The sequence below is a fragment of the Moschus berezovskii genome, chromosome X, assembly GCF_049115385.1.
Source record: "Moschus berezovskii isolate FMDL1 chromosome X, NW_MosBer_1.0, whole genome shotgun sequence".
In the NCBI taxonomy this organism is placed as follows: domain Eukaryota; kingdom Metazoa; phylum Chordata; class Mammalia; order Artiodactyla; family Moschidae; genus Moschus; species Moschus berezovskii.
The window spans coordinates 112634294-112648267 of NC_142488.1; the positions used below are offsets into that span (position 1 = coordinate 112634294).

Genomic DNA, 13974 nt, shown 5'->3' on the forward strand with positions numbered 1-13974 from the left:
TTAGAAAGCATCACTACGAACAAAGCTAGTGGAGGTGATGGAATTCCAGTTGAGCTATTTCAAGTCTTGAAAGATGATGCTGTGAAAGTGCTGCACTCATTATGCCAGCAGATTTGGAAAACTCAGCAGTGGCCACAGGACTGGAAGAGGTCAGTCTTCATTCCAATCCCAAAGAAAGGCAATGCCAAAGAATGCTCAAACTACCGCACAATTGCACTCATCTCACACGCTAGTAAAGTCATGCCCAAAATTCTCCAAGCCAGGCTTCAGCAGTATGTAAACCGTGAACTCCCAGATGTTCAAGCAGGTTTTAGAAAAGGCAGAGGCACCAGAGATCAAATTGCCAACATCCGCTGGATCATGGAGAAAGCAAGAGAGTTTCAGAAAAACATCTATTTCTGCTTCATTGACTATGCCAAAGCCTTTGACTGTGTGGATCACAATAAACTGTGGAACATTCTGAAAGAGATGGGAATCCCAGACCACCTGACCTGCCTCTTGAGAAACCTGTATGCAGGTCAGGAAGCAACAGTTAGAACCGGTCATGGAACAACAGACTGGTTCCAAATAGGAAAAGGAGTACGTCAAGGCTGTATATTGTCACCTTGCTTATTTAACTTATATGCAGAGTACATCATGAGGAACGCTGGGCTGGAAGAAGCACAAGCTGGAATCAAGATTGCTGGGAGAAATATCAATAACCTCAGATATGCAGATGACACTACCCTTATGGCAGAAAGTGAAGAGGAACTCAAAAGCCTCTTGATGAAAGTGAAAGAGGAGAGTGAAAAGGTTGGCTTGAAGCTCAACATTCAGAAAACAAAGATCATGGCATCTGGTCCCATCACTTCATGGGAAATAGATGGAAAAACAATGGAAACAGTGTCAGACTTTGTTTTTTGGGGCTCCAAAATCACTGCAGATGCTGATTGCAGCCATGAAATTAAAAGACGCTTGCTCCTTGGAAGGAAAGTTATGACCAACCTTGATAGTATATTAAAAAGCAGAGACATTACTTTGCCGACCAAGGTCCGTCTAGTCAAGGCAATGGTTTTTCCCGTGGTCATGTATGGATGTGAGAGTTGGACTGTGAAGAAAGCTGATCGCCGAAGAATCGATGCTTTTGAACTGTGGTGTTGGAGAAGACTCTTGAGAGTCCCTTATACTGCAAGGAGATCCAACCAGTCCATTCTGAAGGAGATCAATCCTGGATGTTCATTGGAGGGACTGATGCTAAAGCTGAAACTCCAATACTTTGGCCACCTCATGCGACGAGCTGACTCACTGGAAAAGACTCTGTTGCTGGGAAAGGTTGGGAGCGGGAGGAGAAGGGGACGACGGAGAATGAGATGGCTGGATGGCATCACCGACTCTGTGGACATGAGTTTGAGTGTACTCCGGGAGTTGGTGATGGACAGGGAGGCCTGGCGTGCTGTGGTTCATGGGGTCGCGGAGAGTCGGACACGACTGAGCGACTGAACTGAACTGAACTGAACTGAAAGTATTCCTATATATTAAAACATCACAGCACTTAAGTTACCCTGAGGACTATTCTGCTGCTTCACTGTTGGAAGAACTTAAATTTCAAGTTAAAGAATATGGGCACTAAAAACAAAAACAAATGGAATATGGGCATTTGGTAAACAATAAATAGATATTAGTGGCTACTTATCAAAGTAACACAGCTTGATGAAACATACTTTAGGAAACTTGATTCTATTAGATGTACATATAATGATTAAGATGCAAAAAAGCAATATTTCAGTTGAAATGTCATGAAGAGCCATGAGGTTGATCCAAGGAACTCGTGATTTAGAATTTTACGTCTATAAGAGTATTAGAGTTTAATTCTGTGACTTTATATAATGGAAGGGAAACTAGAAGAAAGGGAGCAAGTGGAAAGGAAATACAAATAGCACAGGGTTTAAAAAAAAGAGTTGAGGCATATAAATTATTTAAAGTACCAACTTTTAGTCTTTCACGTATTTTTTAAAGATAATGTTGTATAAAAACAAATCCAGAGTTAGATAAGGAGAGGCTTTACTGGGAAGAAAGACTGTTGCAGTAGGGAGAACTCTCAGATCTCAGAAATCTGAAAGTGTCTCAAAAGCAAGCAAAAAGACTTTTCTTTTATAGAGAGGAGTGAGCAGTAAGTATGGGCAAGTCAGGCAAATGAGAGAAAATGATTAGAGGGCTCTGTCGGGAAATGTGTCTCACTGTAGTCAGCCGATTCTCAGGATAAGCTGATGCTGCTAAGTCGCTTCAGTCGTGTCCGACTCTGTGCGACCCCATAGACGGCAGCCAGTCCCTGGGATTCTCCAGGCAAGAGTACTGGAGTGGGGTGCCATTGTCTTCTCCGCAGGATAAGCTGAGAAGGGGCTATTTTTGGCTCTTAAGTGCTTGATCAGGTTGGAGGATAAGCAGAATTCAGAAACATTTAGTGAAGAAACAAACCGGACTAAAGTTGGTCAAGACAGCCAAGGGTGAGTGTGAACACCTGGTCAGGAGCCAGTAGCACATTACTAGAGGTATTCCAGTGGATAATAAATAGCCTGTTGGTAGTTATGCAAGAAAAGAAATTTATTAATTTTAGTCAGCTAGGAATTTGACTTGGGTGACCTTCAAAAATTTATTCTCACTTGAAGAACAATTCTTTGTATGATTCAGTGAGTATTTCTACAAAAGCCAAAGAGGTCCCCTTCGTGTACATTCCTGGACTATAAGATTTGCTGCATCATTCAGTCACTTTATAAAAGTTAGTAAAATCCTTTAAAAGTAATCCTTGTAATCATCATTTTGTAGATTGTGTAAATGTAGATGTAGATTTTGTAGATTGTGTAAATGTGCAATCATCATTTTGTAGATTGTGTAAATTCAGAACTCTGTACTTCCAAATATCTATTATTTCAGACTGAACAAAATTGCTGTGTACAGGATATGCATTTCTTCCCTAGGATTGCAGTAATAGTATGGAAAGGATGTGCACTATTAACATTTAGATAGGTATCATTGGAAAAGCAATGCTTAAAATTTACCTAGTGTGGAGAAAAAAAAGGAAAGGTTTTGGTTAAATCTTATCAGACTCACCACTAGTCCATCAATTCAAAGTCAGCTTGGGGACTGATGCTGCTTTTCAAGCTCCCATGAAAAGACTTCCTGATTTGTAAAGGAGGCAAATTTATTTATGTAAATTGACTATTTGGCAGTACTTCTGCTTCTTTTAGTGTTGACTAGTCCCACCTCTGATAAGGCAGATCTAATTTCATTTCCATTAAAATGCAATGAAAGCACATTTATGAATTTAATAATTTCTTGCCTGAGTTTGATAGGAGTTTAAAATGGTTAGCTGTGGAGTGTTATTAATAAATATTGCTTTTTAAAAGTAAAATAGAAACACCTAGCTGGTCAGGGAATTTTTTTTTTTTTCTGCTATAGATCACAAAAATTGAGTTGGTAAAAGAAATAGTAATTTGCCAAAGGGCTTGTTTAATTGGACCCTCTTGCTTATCTCATCGTCAAATTATTTTCAAACCTTTTTCTATATAATTAAAATATTGATGTACTTTGGTTTGCATAACTTATTCATCTTCCTGAAAGGAACATGAAGCAAATATAAATTAAGGCTTTTTAACAAAGCATGGAAAGAGGAATATGATGTTGTGAATTGTTCTGCTAATTTGACTTTCAGAAGGCTCTCTTAAAATTTTATTTTTTCTCATACTGCTTACATTGTTATATGAACCGTGTCGACTAAAAAAGATGCACAACTTGAGAGTTGCAAACTAAGTTTTATTTGTGGCAAAATGAGGACTGCAGCCTGGGCGATGGCACCTCAGATAGCTCTGAGAGACTGCTCCAAAGAGGCAGTCAGGGAAGGTCAATATATAAGATTTATGTGAAGGGGGAGTTCAACGCAAATCAAGTGCTTACTTTACAAGAGGCTTTCTCCTGGTCAGGAGGATCTGATGTCATCATGAAGGGATTTAGTGCTTTTCTAGATATGAAGAGATGCAAGGATTGGGATTCATGGCATATAGGTGGGGAAACAATGGAAACAGTGACATACTTTATTTTCTTGGGCTCCCAAATCACTGATGACAGTGACTCCAGCTGTGAAATTAAAAGTTGCTTGCTCCTTGGAAGGAAAGCTATGACCAACCTAGACAGCATGTTAAAAATCAGAGGCATCGTTTGCCGACAAATGTCTGTCTAGTCAAAGCTATGGCTTTTCCAGTAGTCATGTATGGATGTGAGATTTGGACTATAAAGAAAGCTGAATGCTGAAGAATTGATGCTTTTGAACTGTGGTGTTGGAGAAGATTCTTGAGAGTCCCTTGGACTGCAAGGAGATCAAACCAGTCAATCCTAAAGGAAATTAGTCCTGAATATTCATTGGAAGGCCTGATGCTGAAGCTGAAACTCCAATACTTTGGCCAACTGTTGCAAAGAGTCGACTCATTAGAATAGACCCTGCTGGGAAAGATTGAGGGCAGGAGGAAAAGAGGATGACAGAGGATGAGATGGTTGGATGACATCACCGACTCAATGGACATGAGTTTGAGCAAGTTCCAGGGGATGGTGGTGGACAAGGAAGCCTGACATGCTGCAATCCATGGGGTCATACAGGACTGAGCAGCTGAACAACAATAAGGATTGGAATCATAAAATCTGTTCCAAAAAGCATCCACTATCTAAAGACCTGTCTCACCAGATTCCCTGGAGCACTAGTTCCTCACTCCACCCTGAACTCCCTCAGGGAGTGTTGAAGGTCAATAGCTGCAGCAGCACAGGGTTGAATCTCCACAGAGGCAGATGGCAAATGCTCTTTTTGTTCAGTCATTTGCAATGCTCCTGGCAAGTGCCAATTTGTAGTTGATGACTTCCTATATAAATATCATTATTTCTAATAACTTAGTGCAGATACTTGATCCACAGTTCTTCCTGATGAAGTAGTATTTGCCTGAAGTGCCACTGCATAGACTGTATAGTCAACAACCATTTACACATTAACAAAAAAGGGGATATATGTGTGAAAATTTTTAAAAATGCAAAAGAGCTTTAAAGATTATAAGAATCACTGGTAACAGAGCTTATCCTATTTTCCTGTCTAAATTAACTTTCTAATTTCACCTTCCCAAGGGTGGGCAGGCTCAACTTAACCTTTTATTCACTTACAAATACTTGATTGACTTGTTGCTGCTGCTAAGTCACTTCAGTCGTGTCCGACTCTGTGTGACCCCATAGACGGAAGCCCACCAGGCTCCCCCTTCCCTGGGATTCTCCAGGCAAGAACACTGGAGTGGGTTGCCATTTCCTTCTCCAATGTGTTAGAAAGCGTCAAAACTCAAATACTTGCAATCAAAAATACAAGCAATACCTGAACTTTACAAGCCATTCTGATGCACTCGAAATGGCTTCTACAGAAAGTTTAAATAACTATGAAACTGGCAAAGAAAATGCTAAAAGCTCTGTTGTAAATAGACAATACGTTGAAGAATTCTTTTTTTTTTTTTTTTGGCCATCCCATGCAGCTTGTTGAACCTTAGGTCCCAGAGATCGAACCTGTGATCAAATCAGAGATCAAGCCCTTGCCCCTTGAATGGAAACTCAGAGTCCTAACCACTGGACTGCCAGGGAATTCCGTGAACTGAAGAAAATTCTAATGAGCTTTTTCCCTACACAAAAAATTTTCTGCCTCCCACATAGCATAATGGATTTAAAGCAAGTTACATTTATTGACAAGTAGTTATTTCTAGATATGGTAACTGTACAAGATGATGTGTAGATAACCAGTAGCCCATTCTCCAGGAAGCCCAAGACAGTATCTTCATAGATTTAAATGTCAAAATGTGTTTGCAGTACAAGTGAACCAGTAAATGGGCAGGGGGGTGAGCTCAACCATCTTTGTTAGAATGTGGAGAAACTGCCATTATTCATGTCCTTTTCACTGTCACTTGCTGTTGCCAGACTCTGGAAAGGGAGGCTGAAGGGTTCTTGTTGGTCAGAAGAAACTGCTCCAAAGAACATGCAAGAGAACTTTTTTGTTTTTGTGAAAGACACAGTGTTTGTAGAGAAGATGCTCTACTTGGCTCATTAGCTAATGTAGCCAAAATAAAGTTGGCTTCCAATAACATATCGTCAATACTTAAAGCCATGGGTTTCCCAGGAAAGTCAAAATGAATGGCTATAGGAGCCCGTATAGCTTCTCAGATAAAATAAACAACTTTCTTGACATCAAGAGCTGTGTATGTTGGGGAAGAATACAGAGAAAATCTATATAACAAAGTAGGAAGCGTGGGTGGCATGGACTCAATACTGAAACAGTGTGGCTAAAACTTAAGAGTTTCTTATGCATACTTAAAATACTGAATTTACAAACTTAATTTCCTTGACGGTGCTGTCAGGCAAGTCCAGCCTATCCTTTATTAAATGACAAGTAAAGAAGACTGGATTGGATTAGAAAATATTATCTGGTGTCAAATATTTGTAGATGCCCTCCTATGACTAGAATTTCCAGTTTAATGAAAATGTTTGGGATCTGTTAATACTTCTGTACCAGCTTTTTTATTTTATATATCTTTAAATTTAAAATGCCATTTGTACCACTTTCTAAGTACAATCTAAATTTATCATGCTATTTAAAATTCACAATCAATTTTTTGTGCGGCCCTGGGTGATGTTTTGTGTATGGAATGTAAATCCATTTTAATCAAAGTATATTGTTATTTAGATTACAAAAATAATATAAAGTGAAATAAATTCAATAGCTAACAGCAATTATTTGAACTATCATCCTTATGCATATTAAAAATTCAGAGCAAATTAAGAAAGAAGAAAATATCATTAGATAAATGTAGCAAACCTAGAGCAAAAACCATACTGAATGGTAGAATATCAATAATTCATCCCAAATGGGTAATAACACTATTGGCACTATAATTATTTTACTATAATACCTAACCAGTGCATTAAGAAAAAGAAAGAGATATAAGTATTGGAAACTTATATAAAATTGAAGAGGCTTTCAAATAATTTGATCTGATAATTAAGATTAGACTGGAAAGAGAAATACATCGGCAGCATTCAAATGATATATTGCAAACAGAAATATAAAGATGCATATTAAAACAGATAAGAGCTTTAGTTTTATTTTGGAATTAAGTTATACAAAGAAAATGAGAAAGTTGACTGATAGACATTAAAGTTTCAACTAGGAAGACCAAACATTTTCCTTTTATTCCAAAGATTCATGAGTTTCAGCTTTTGGGAATTTACTTATACTAATTCTTGAATATAATTCTTTAATATCATTTCCTCTAATATTTGCTATCATTTCCTCTAATATTTTAGCATTTCTAATAGTAAAATATTCTCTCTATGGGATTAAATCCCTATGTCACTACTGTTGCTTTCACGTTTTCTTTCTCTCTATGAAAACACATGTATTTCTCCAGCATTTTTCCCAGCAATTCTATTGATTTACTTTCTTATAATAATCATGTTTTTTTTTTCTGATGCTTTTTTATAACATTCAATTTCATTTTAAATTGTTTTTCATTTTGAGAAAAATTCACATGCAGTTTTAAGAAATAACAGATCCTGTATGCTCCTTACAGCGTTTCTCCCAATGATAATACCTTGCAAATCTATATCACAACAGAGATATTGCAACAGATACAGTCAAGATATAGAACATTTCCATCACCAGAAGGATCCCTCATGTTCCCCTTTTATAATCATATCACTTTCCCTCCCACCTCACCTTTTTCTTAATCCCTGGTGACTGTCCATCTCTTTTATATTATTTTGTAGAATTAATTTTCAAAAATTTCATATAAATCTTATATATAAATGCAACATTTATATAGTGTGTATTTGGCTCTTTTTACTCAGCATAATTCTCTGGAGATTCATACAGGCTGTTGCATGCATAATTGGTTTATTGCTTTTTAATGGTAATTATGGCAACCCACTCCAGTGTTCTTGCCTGGAGAATCCCAGGGACGGGGGAGCCTGGTGGGCTTCCGTCTATGGGGTCACACAGAGTCGGACATGACTGAAGTGACTTAGCAGCAGCAGCAGTATTTCATGGTATAGATGTGCCACAGTTCGTTTAACCAATTGTCCATTGTAGGATATCTGCATTGTTCTCAGTTTGGGACTATTACTATTAATGCTAGTATATACATTCATATACAGCTGTTTATATGAATATAAATTTTTGTTTCTCTTATATAAACACCCAGGAGTGCAATTGCTGGTGTATGGTAGTTGCATGATTATTTACTTAAGAAACTCAAGCTGTATTCCAGAGTGTATTCCAGAAACTGTACCATTTTACATTCCTACCAACAATATAAGATGTTCTCATATTTCTCTGAGAATACTAATTAGTTTATTTTAAAGTGTCTCTTCTCTTTTTTTGAAGTATATTCTGGGCTCTATATTCTGCTTCTTGTTTTTAAACTTAACGTCTTATTCTGTTGAGTGTTATTGTATGTGTTAAATTTCAGTTGCCTGTTCATGTACTGCAGAATGATTATTGCAGGTAAGTTGAAATTGGTTTTCTCTGATATTGTGTAGGCATACGTGTTTCCTGACAGGCTTCTCACCTGATTGGAAGTTTTGTTTCTGGAGACAAGGTTGGACATTTTGAAAGGCAAGCTTCATTTTAAAATGCCTGTATGAAAAGTTAGAATGTTTGGCTCGGTCTCCCCAAGTTCCAGGCTGTGGAATTTATACATGATATCTCATTTTTGTTTTTACATTTTTAAAATATATGTAAAGAGATTTTTTGTTCCAAGTGTTGAGTTGAGAAAATGAGCTCAGAGAAGGTGAGCGACTTGTCTGAAGTCACATAGCTTATAGTGGGATGAACTGAGACTCGAGTCCAGATTTTCTGGTTCCAGAGGTAGTGCTTTTTCCAAAGGAAAGAGTTAAAGCCTGGTTGGTGGCAGGAAATGGCCTTCCCATCTCATATCTTTGTATGGAGGAGTAGGGCAGGATAAGGATGAGGCTAGAGACTGATCAGTATTCCATAATGGTTATTCCAGAGACGGTTGTAGATGGATATTAAGATCAACATCTTGTCTCACTTTTCACCATGTCAATGTGTGGAAGAATTGGACAGGATGGGATGATGGCAGAAACTTGGCATAATATTTTAATAGTCATTTCAATTTATATCTCTGTATCCCTCTAGAAGTACTTACTTCAGAGATAGACCCTCAGTGGGCTTTTCCCATGAAGACCAACTTGTATTTCTTTTTTAGGTACCACATTCATATATTCAGCAACACATTTATAACAGGACAAGAGGGTAACCTGTCCTGATATCCATGTTTTGGATGGTCACATTTATAAACACACACAGAATTAAACTTATTAAAGAACATCGAGCAACTTCTGTCCCTTAGCATCTGCCACTCAGACCTGCAACGCTAAGCAAGCTGTCTTGTGACTAATATTGTTTAGATCCAAGAAAATACATTTTCCCACCTCTTGCCCTGTGCTGAAACATATCCAAATACCCAGCAGTGTTATATGTTGGATACAGATGCTACTTCAGGATATGAGAAACATTTAAATGCCTTATGTAACAGAAAACACAAATTAGTTAAGTTGTTCTATCTTTTCTCTCAGATGATATGAATCCAATAGATTCTTGTTTGAGGAAGTTTTATTTCACAGTAGTGCCAAGCATTTTTCCTTCTTTTCTTTGTGTTCCAATCTTGTTTCTGTAGATACACACATGGTTTTTTAATCATTACAAAATGCAGCTGAGAAACAGTTTGCTAAATACATTTAACAGTTCATATTCCTTTTAAATGTTTCTGTATGTAGTTTGTTATGTTGGCAAGTAAGTGGGCATTAAAAGGTAGAATTGCAAATATCTTTGCATTTATAATTAATATTTGAAAAGATTCGAATAAATTTTCAAAAAATACATTTCAGCTTTATTTAAATTTAATAAAAATTTTGGTATTCAATAAATAAGATATATTAATTTATCTGACTTAAAATTTTTGAATATGATATAAAGTATATTGAAAGCATATATTAACTGTTGTAATATTTTAGAGTAATTTGATTTTATGAACATAAATTTTAAGATTTGTATTTTTGAACATGATCACCTTTTACATTTCAATCTTTTATAGTATTACTACTAATATGAAAGTATTTTAACAACACTAAAGAATAGGAAAAATAAATTGAATGAAATGAATATTCATAAATTATTAATTATATATATATTACTATTCAACTAAATATCACTGCCTAAATATCAATAACCTCAGATATGCAGATGACACTACCCTTATGGCAGAAAGTGAAGAGGAACTCAAAAGCCTCTTGATGAAAGTGAAAGAGGAGAGTGAAAAGGTTGGCTTGAAGCTCAACATTCAGAAAACAAAGATCATGGCATCTGGTCCCATCACTTCATGGGAAATAGATGGGGAAACAGTGGAAACAGTGTCAGACTTTGTTTTTTGGGGCTCCAAAATCACTGCGGATGCTGATTGCAGCCATGAAATTAAAAGACGCTTGCTCCTTGGAAGGAAAGTTATGACCAACCTTGATAGTATATTAGAAAGCAGAGACATTACTTTGCCAACAAAGGTCCGTCTAGTCAAGGCAATGGTTTTTCCCGTGGTCATGTATGGATGTGAGAGTTGGACTGTGAAGAAAGCTGATCACCGAAGAATCGATGCTTTTGAACTGTGGTGCTGGAGAAGACTCTTGAGAGTCCCTTATACTGCAAGGAGATCCAACCAGTCCATTCTAAAGGAGATCAATCCTGGATGTTCATTGGAGGGACTGATGCTAAAGCTGAAACTCCAATACTTTGGCCACCTCATGCGACGAGTTGACTCACTGGAAAAGACTCTGATGCTGGGAAAGGTTGGGGGCGGGAGGAGAAGGGGACGACAGAGAATGAGATGGCTGGATGGCATCACCGACTCTGTGGACATGAGTTTGAGTGAACTCCGGGAGTTGGTGATGGACAGGGAGGCCTGGCGTGCTGTGATTCATGGGGTCGCGGAGAGTCGGACACGACTGAGCGACTGAACTGAACTGAACTGAACTGAATCAATAGAAAATCAAGTTATATATTAATGATTAATAATTTTTTTATATTCTGCCAAAAGTCAGTCATATAAAAATCATCCAGGCATTTAACTTTTTTCAAGGCAGGACAACGTATGTTTTACATCACAGACTGTTAGCTTGACTTAGAAGTCATATACTCTTGTCAGGTCCCCAAATTTTTAAGGATGTATCCAAGGTCTTATTGAATTTCTGGTTTCAAAAATGTGTTTAAATCTTTCTGCTCTTTTTTCTTTACTCTTTTTAGTTCAGATATTTAAAATGATGTTTTTAGAAAATATCACACAAAATCAGTTCTGTCCCATGTTCAGTAAGTGCTTTCACCTCAAAATAAATGCCTTCCATTGTGCACTTGACTGCTTTTATTCTCCTCCAAGCCTCCATATTTTCCTAGGGAAATCCTGTTGTATAAATGCTGTGTGTGTGTGTGTGTGTGTGTGTGTGAATGTCAGAATGAAGATGTTCTTCCATAGTTGCTCTCTGTATCCTTGCTATTTAAAGTAAAATATACTAATCAGTAACTACTTCATCTCTTGGGAACCAATGAGAAACGCAAAATCTTGGGCTCTACCCTAGATTTACTCAATCAAAATGTGCATTTTTAGTAAAATCACCTGGTAATTTATATCCACATTCATATTTCAAAGACACTGCTCAGTACCTTGGTTATCATAATTTCTGTTTTTCCCTTAATTCTATATTTTGAGAGGATTCATTGGGATGAGTATTGAGCTTTTCCAGTTCTGTGGCCATGGCTGTGTCTTCCAAATTTGCTGACATTAGAATGCAAAACCTTGATGGCCTCATCCTTTAGGGATTTGAATAGTTGTACTGGGATTTCGTCGCATCCATTAGCTTTATTAACAGAAGTGCTTCTTAAGGCCCACTTAACTTTGCACTCCAGAATGTCTGACTCTGGGTGACTAACCACAACATTGTAGCAATCCAGTTCATTAAGGTGTTTTTTGTACAATTCTTCCATGTATTCTTTCCATCTCTTCTTGATCTCTTCAGTTTCTACTAGGTCTCTACCGTTTCTGCCCTTTATTGTGCCCATCTTTGGGTGTAATGCTCCCTGGATGTTTCCAATTTTCCTGAAGAGATCTCTAGATGTTCCCCTTTTGTTGTTTTCTTCTATTATTAAGCACTGTTTATTGAAGAAGGCCTTCTTGTCTCTTCTAGCTATTTTTGGAACTCTGCATTTAACTGGATGTACTGTTCCCTCTCTCCCTTGTTTTTCCCTCGTTCTTCCACTATTTGTAAAGCCTACTTAGATAACCACTTTGCCTTCTTGCTTTTCTTTTTCTTTGGGATAGTTTTGTTCACCACCTCCTGTGCAACATTAGGGACCTCTGTCCATAGTTCTTCAGGCACACTGTTAACTAGATCTAGTCCCTTGAATCTGTTACCTCTACTGCCAATTCATACGGGATTTGATTTAAGTCATACCTGGCTGGTCTATTGTTTTTCCCAGTTTTCTTTAGTTTAAGCCTGAATTTGCTCTTTTACTAGTGCTTTTATTGTTCAGGTTTAGGTCATTAATTTTTTAATCTTTTTCTAGCATTTATTTATATTGATAAAATTCTAAGCATTGCTTTGGTTACATACCATAAAATTTTATACTTTGATATTCATTGTTGATATATGTGGTAGGTGTTCAGCTCACAATAGTCACCATTTTTTCTCATGATTTCTTCTTTGATCCATGTATCATTAATACATGTTGTAGAAATTCAAAATTCTGGGACTCTCTCCATGCTATTTGTCATGGGTTGAGATATGTTCCCACTTGTGAAAAGGGATATGCTGATGACCTAACCCTCAGTACCACAAAATTTGACTTTATTTGGAAACAGTATCAATGTAGATATAATTAAAGATAAGGTCATATTGGAGTCAGGTAAATCCTTGATTAATATGACTGGCGTCTTTATAAGGGCGTCTTTATAAGATAGCCATGTGAAGATAAACATAAGGAGGAAGTCATGTGAAGACAGAAATCAGAGTGATGCAGGTACAAGCCAAAGAATGCCAAAGACTGCTGACAAAGCACCAGAAGCTAAGAAAAGGAAGAATTTCCCTGCAGGTTTAGAGGGAGGTTGGCTCTGGTGACACATTGTTTTCAGACTTCTTGCCTCCAGAACTAAAACAGTAAATTTCTGTGTGGTACTTTTAATTTCTGTTGTGGTACCAGTTTGTGGTACTTTGTTATGGCTGTGCTGTGCTGTGCTTAGTTGCTCAGTTGTGTACCACTCTTTGTGACCCTATGGACTGTAGCCCACCAGGCTCCTCTGTCCATGGGGAGTCTCCAGGCAAGAATAATGGAGTGGATTCCTTACCTCCTCCAGGGATTTTCCCATCTCCCACATTGCAGGCAGATTCTTTATCATCTGAGCCACCAGGGAAGCCCTTTGTTATGGCAGGGTCTAGGGAACTAATCCACTGTTGCTGTATAGTTTCAATTCTTTTAAATTTGTTGATGACTTTGTCTTACGGCTCTGCATACCTTTTATGTTGATGAATGTTCCCTGCACTTGTACATGCATGTTGCAGTTGTTGGTCTAACATTCTTTAAATATCAATTAGATCAAGTTGATAGGGGTTTTCAATCTTTTGTATCTTCACTGATTTTTTCCCCTAATTTTTTTTTTTAAATCAGGTACTGAGTGAGGGAGTTAATTTCCATGAGTACAGATTTTTCTATTATAGTCTGTCAGTTTTTAGTTAGTATAGCTTTTTACATCAACTTTAATATGATTTATATTCAATTTTTATAATTTTAACTGTTTGCTGTCACTGTGTGCCTTTTTTATTAAATCATTTTTACTAAGCACCACATAGTTTAGTCTTGCCTTTAAATCT

General features: G+C 37.3%; 1 pseudogene; it reads right to left on the minus strand.

Moving 5' to 3' along the window:
* Positions 1-5907: 5907 nt before the first annotated feature.
* On the minus strand, positions 5908-13658 carry LOC129564002 (cell cycle checkpoint control protein RAD9B pseudogene; annotated as a pseudogene).
* Positions 13659-13974: the final 316 nt, after the last annotated feature.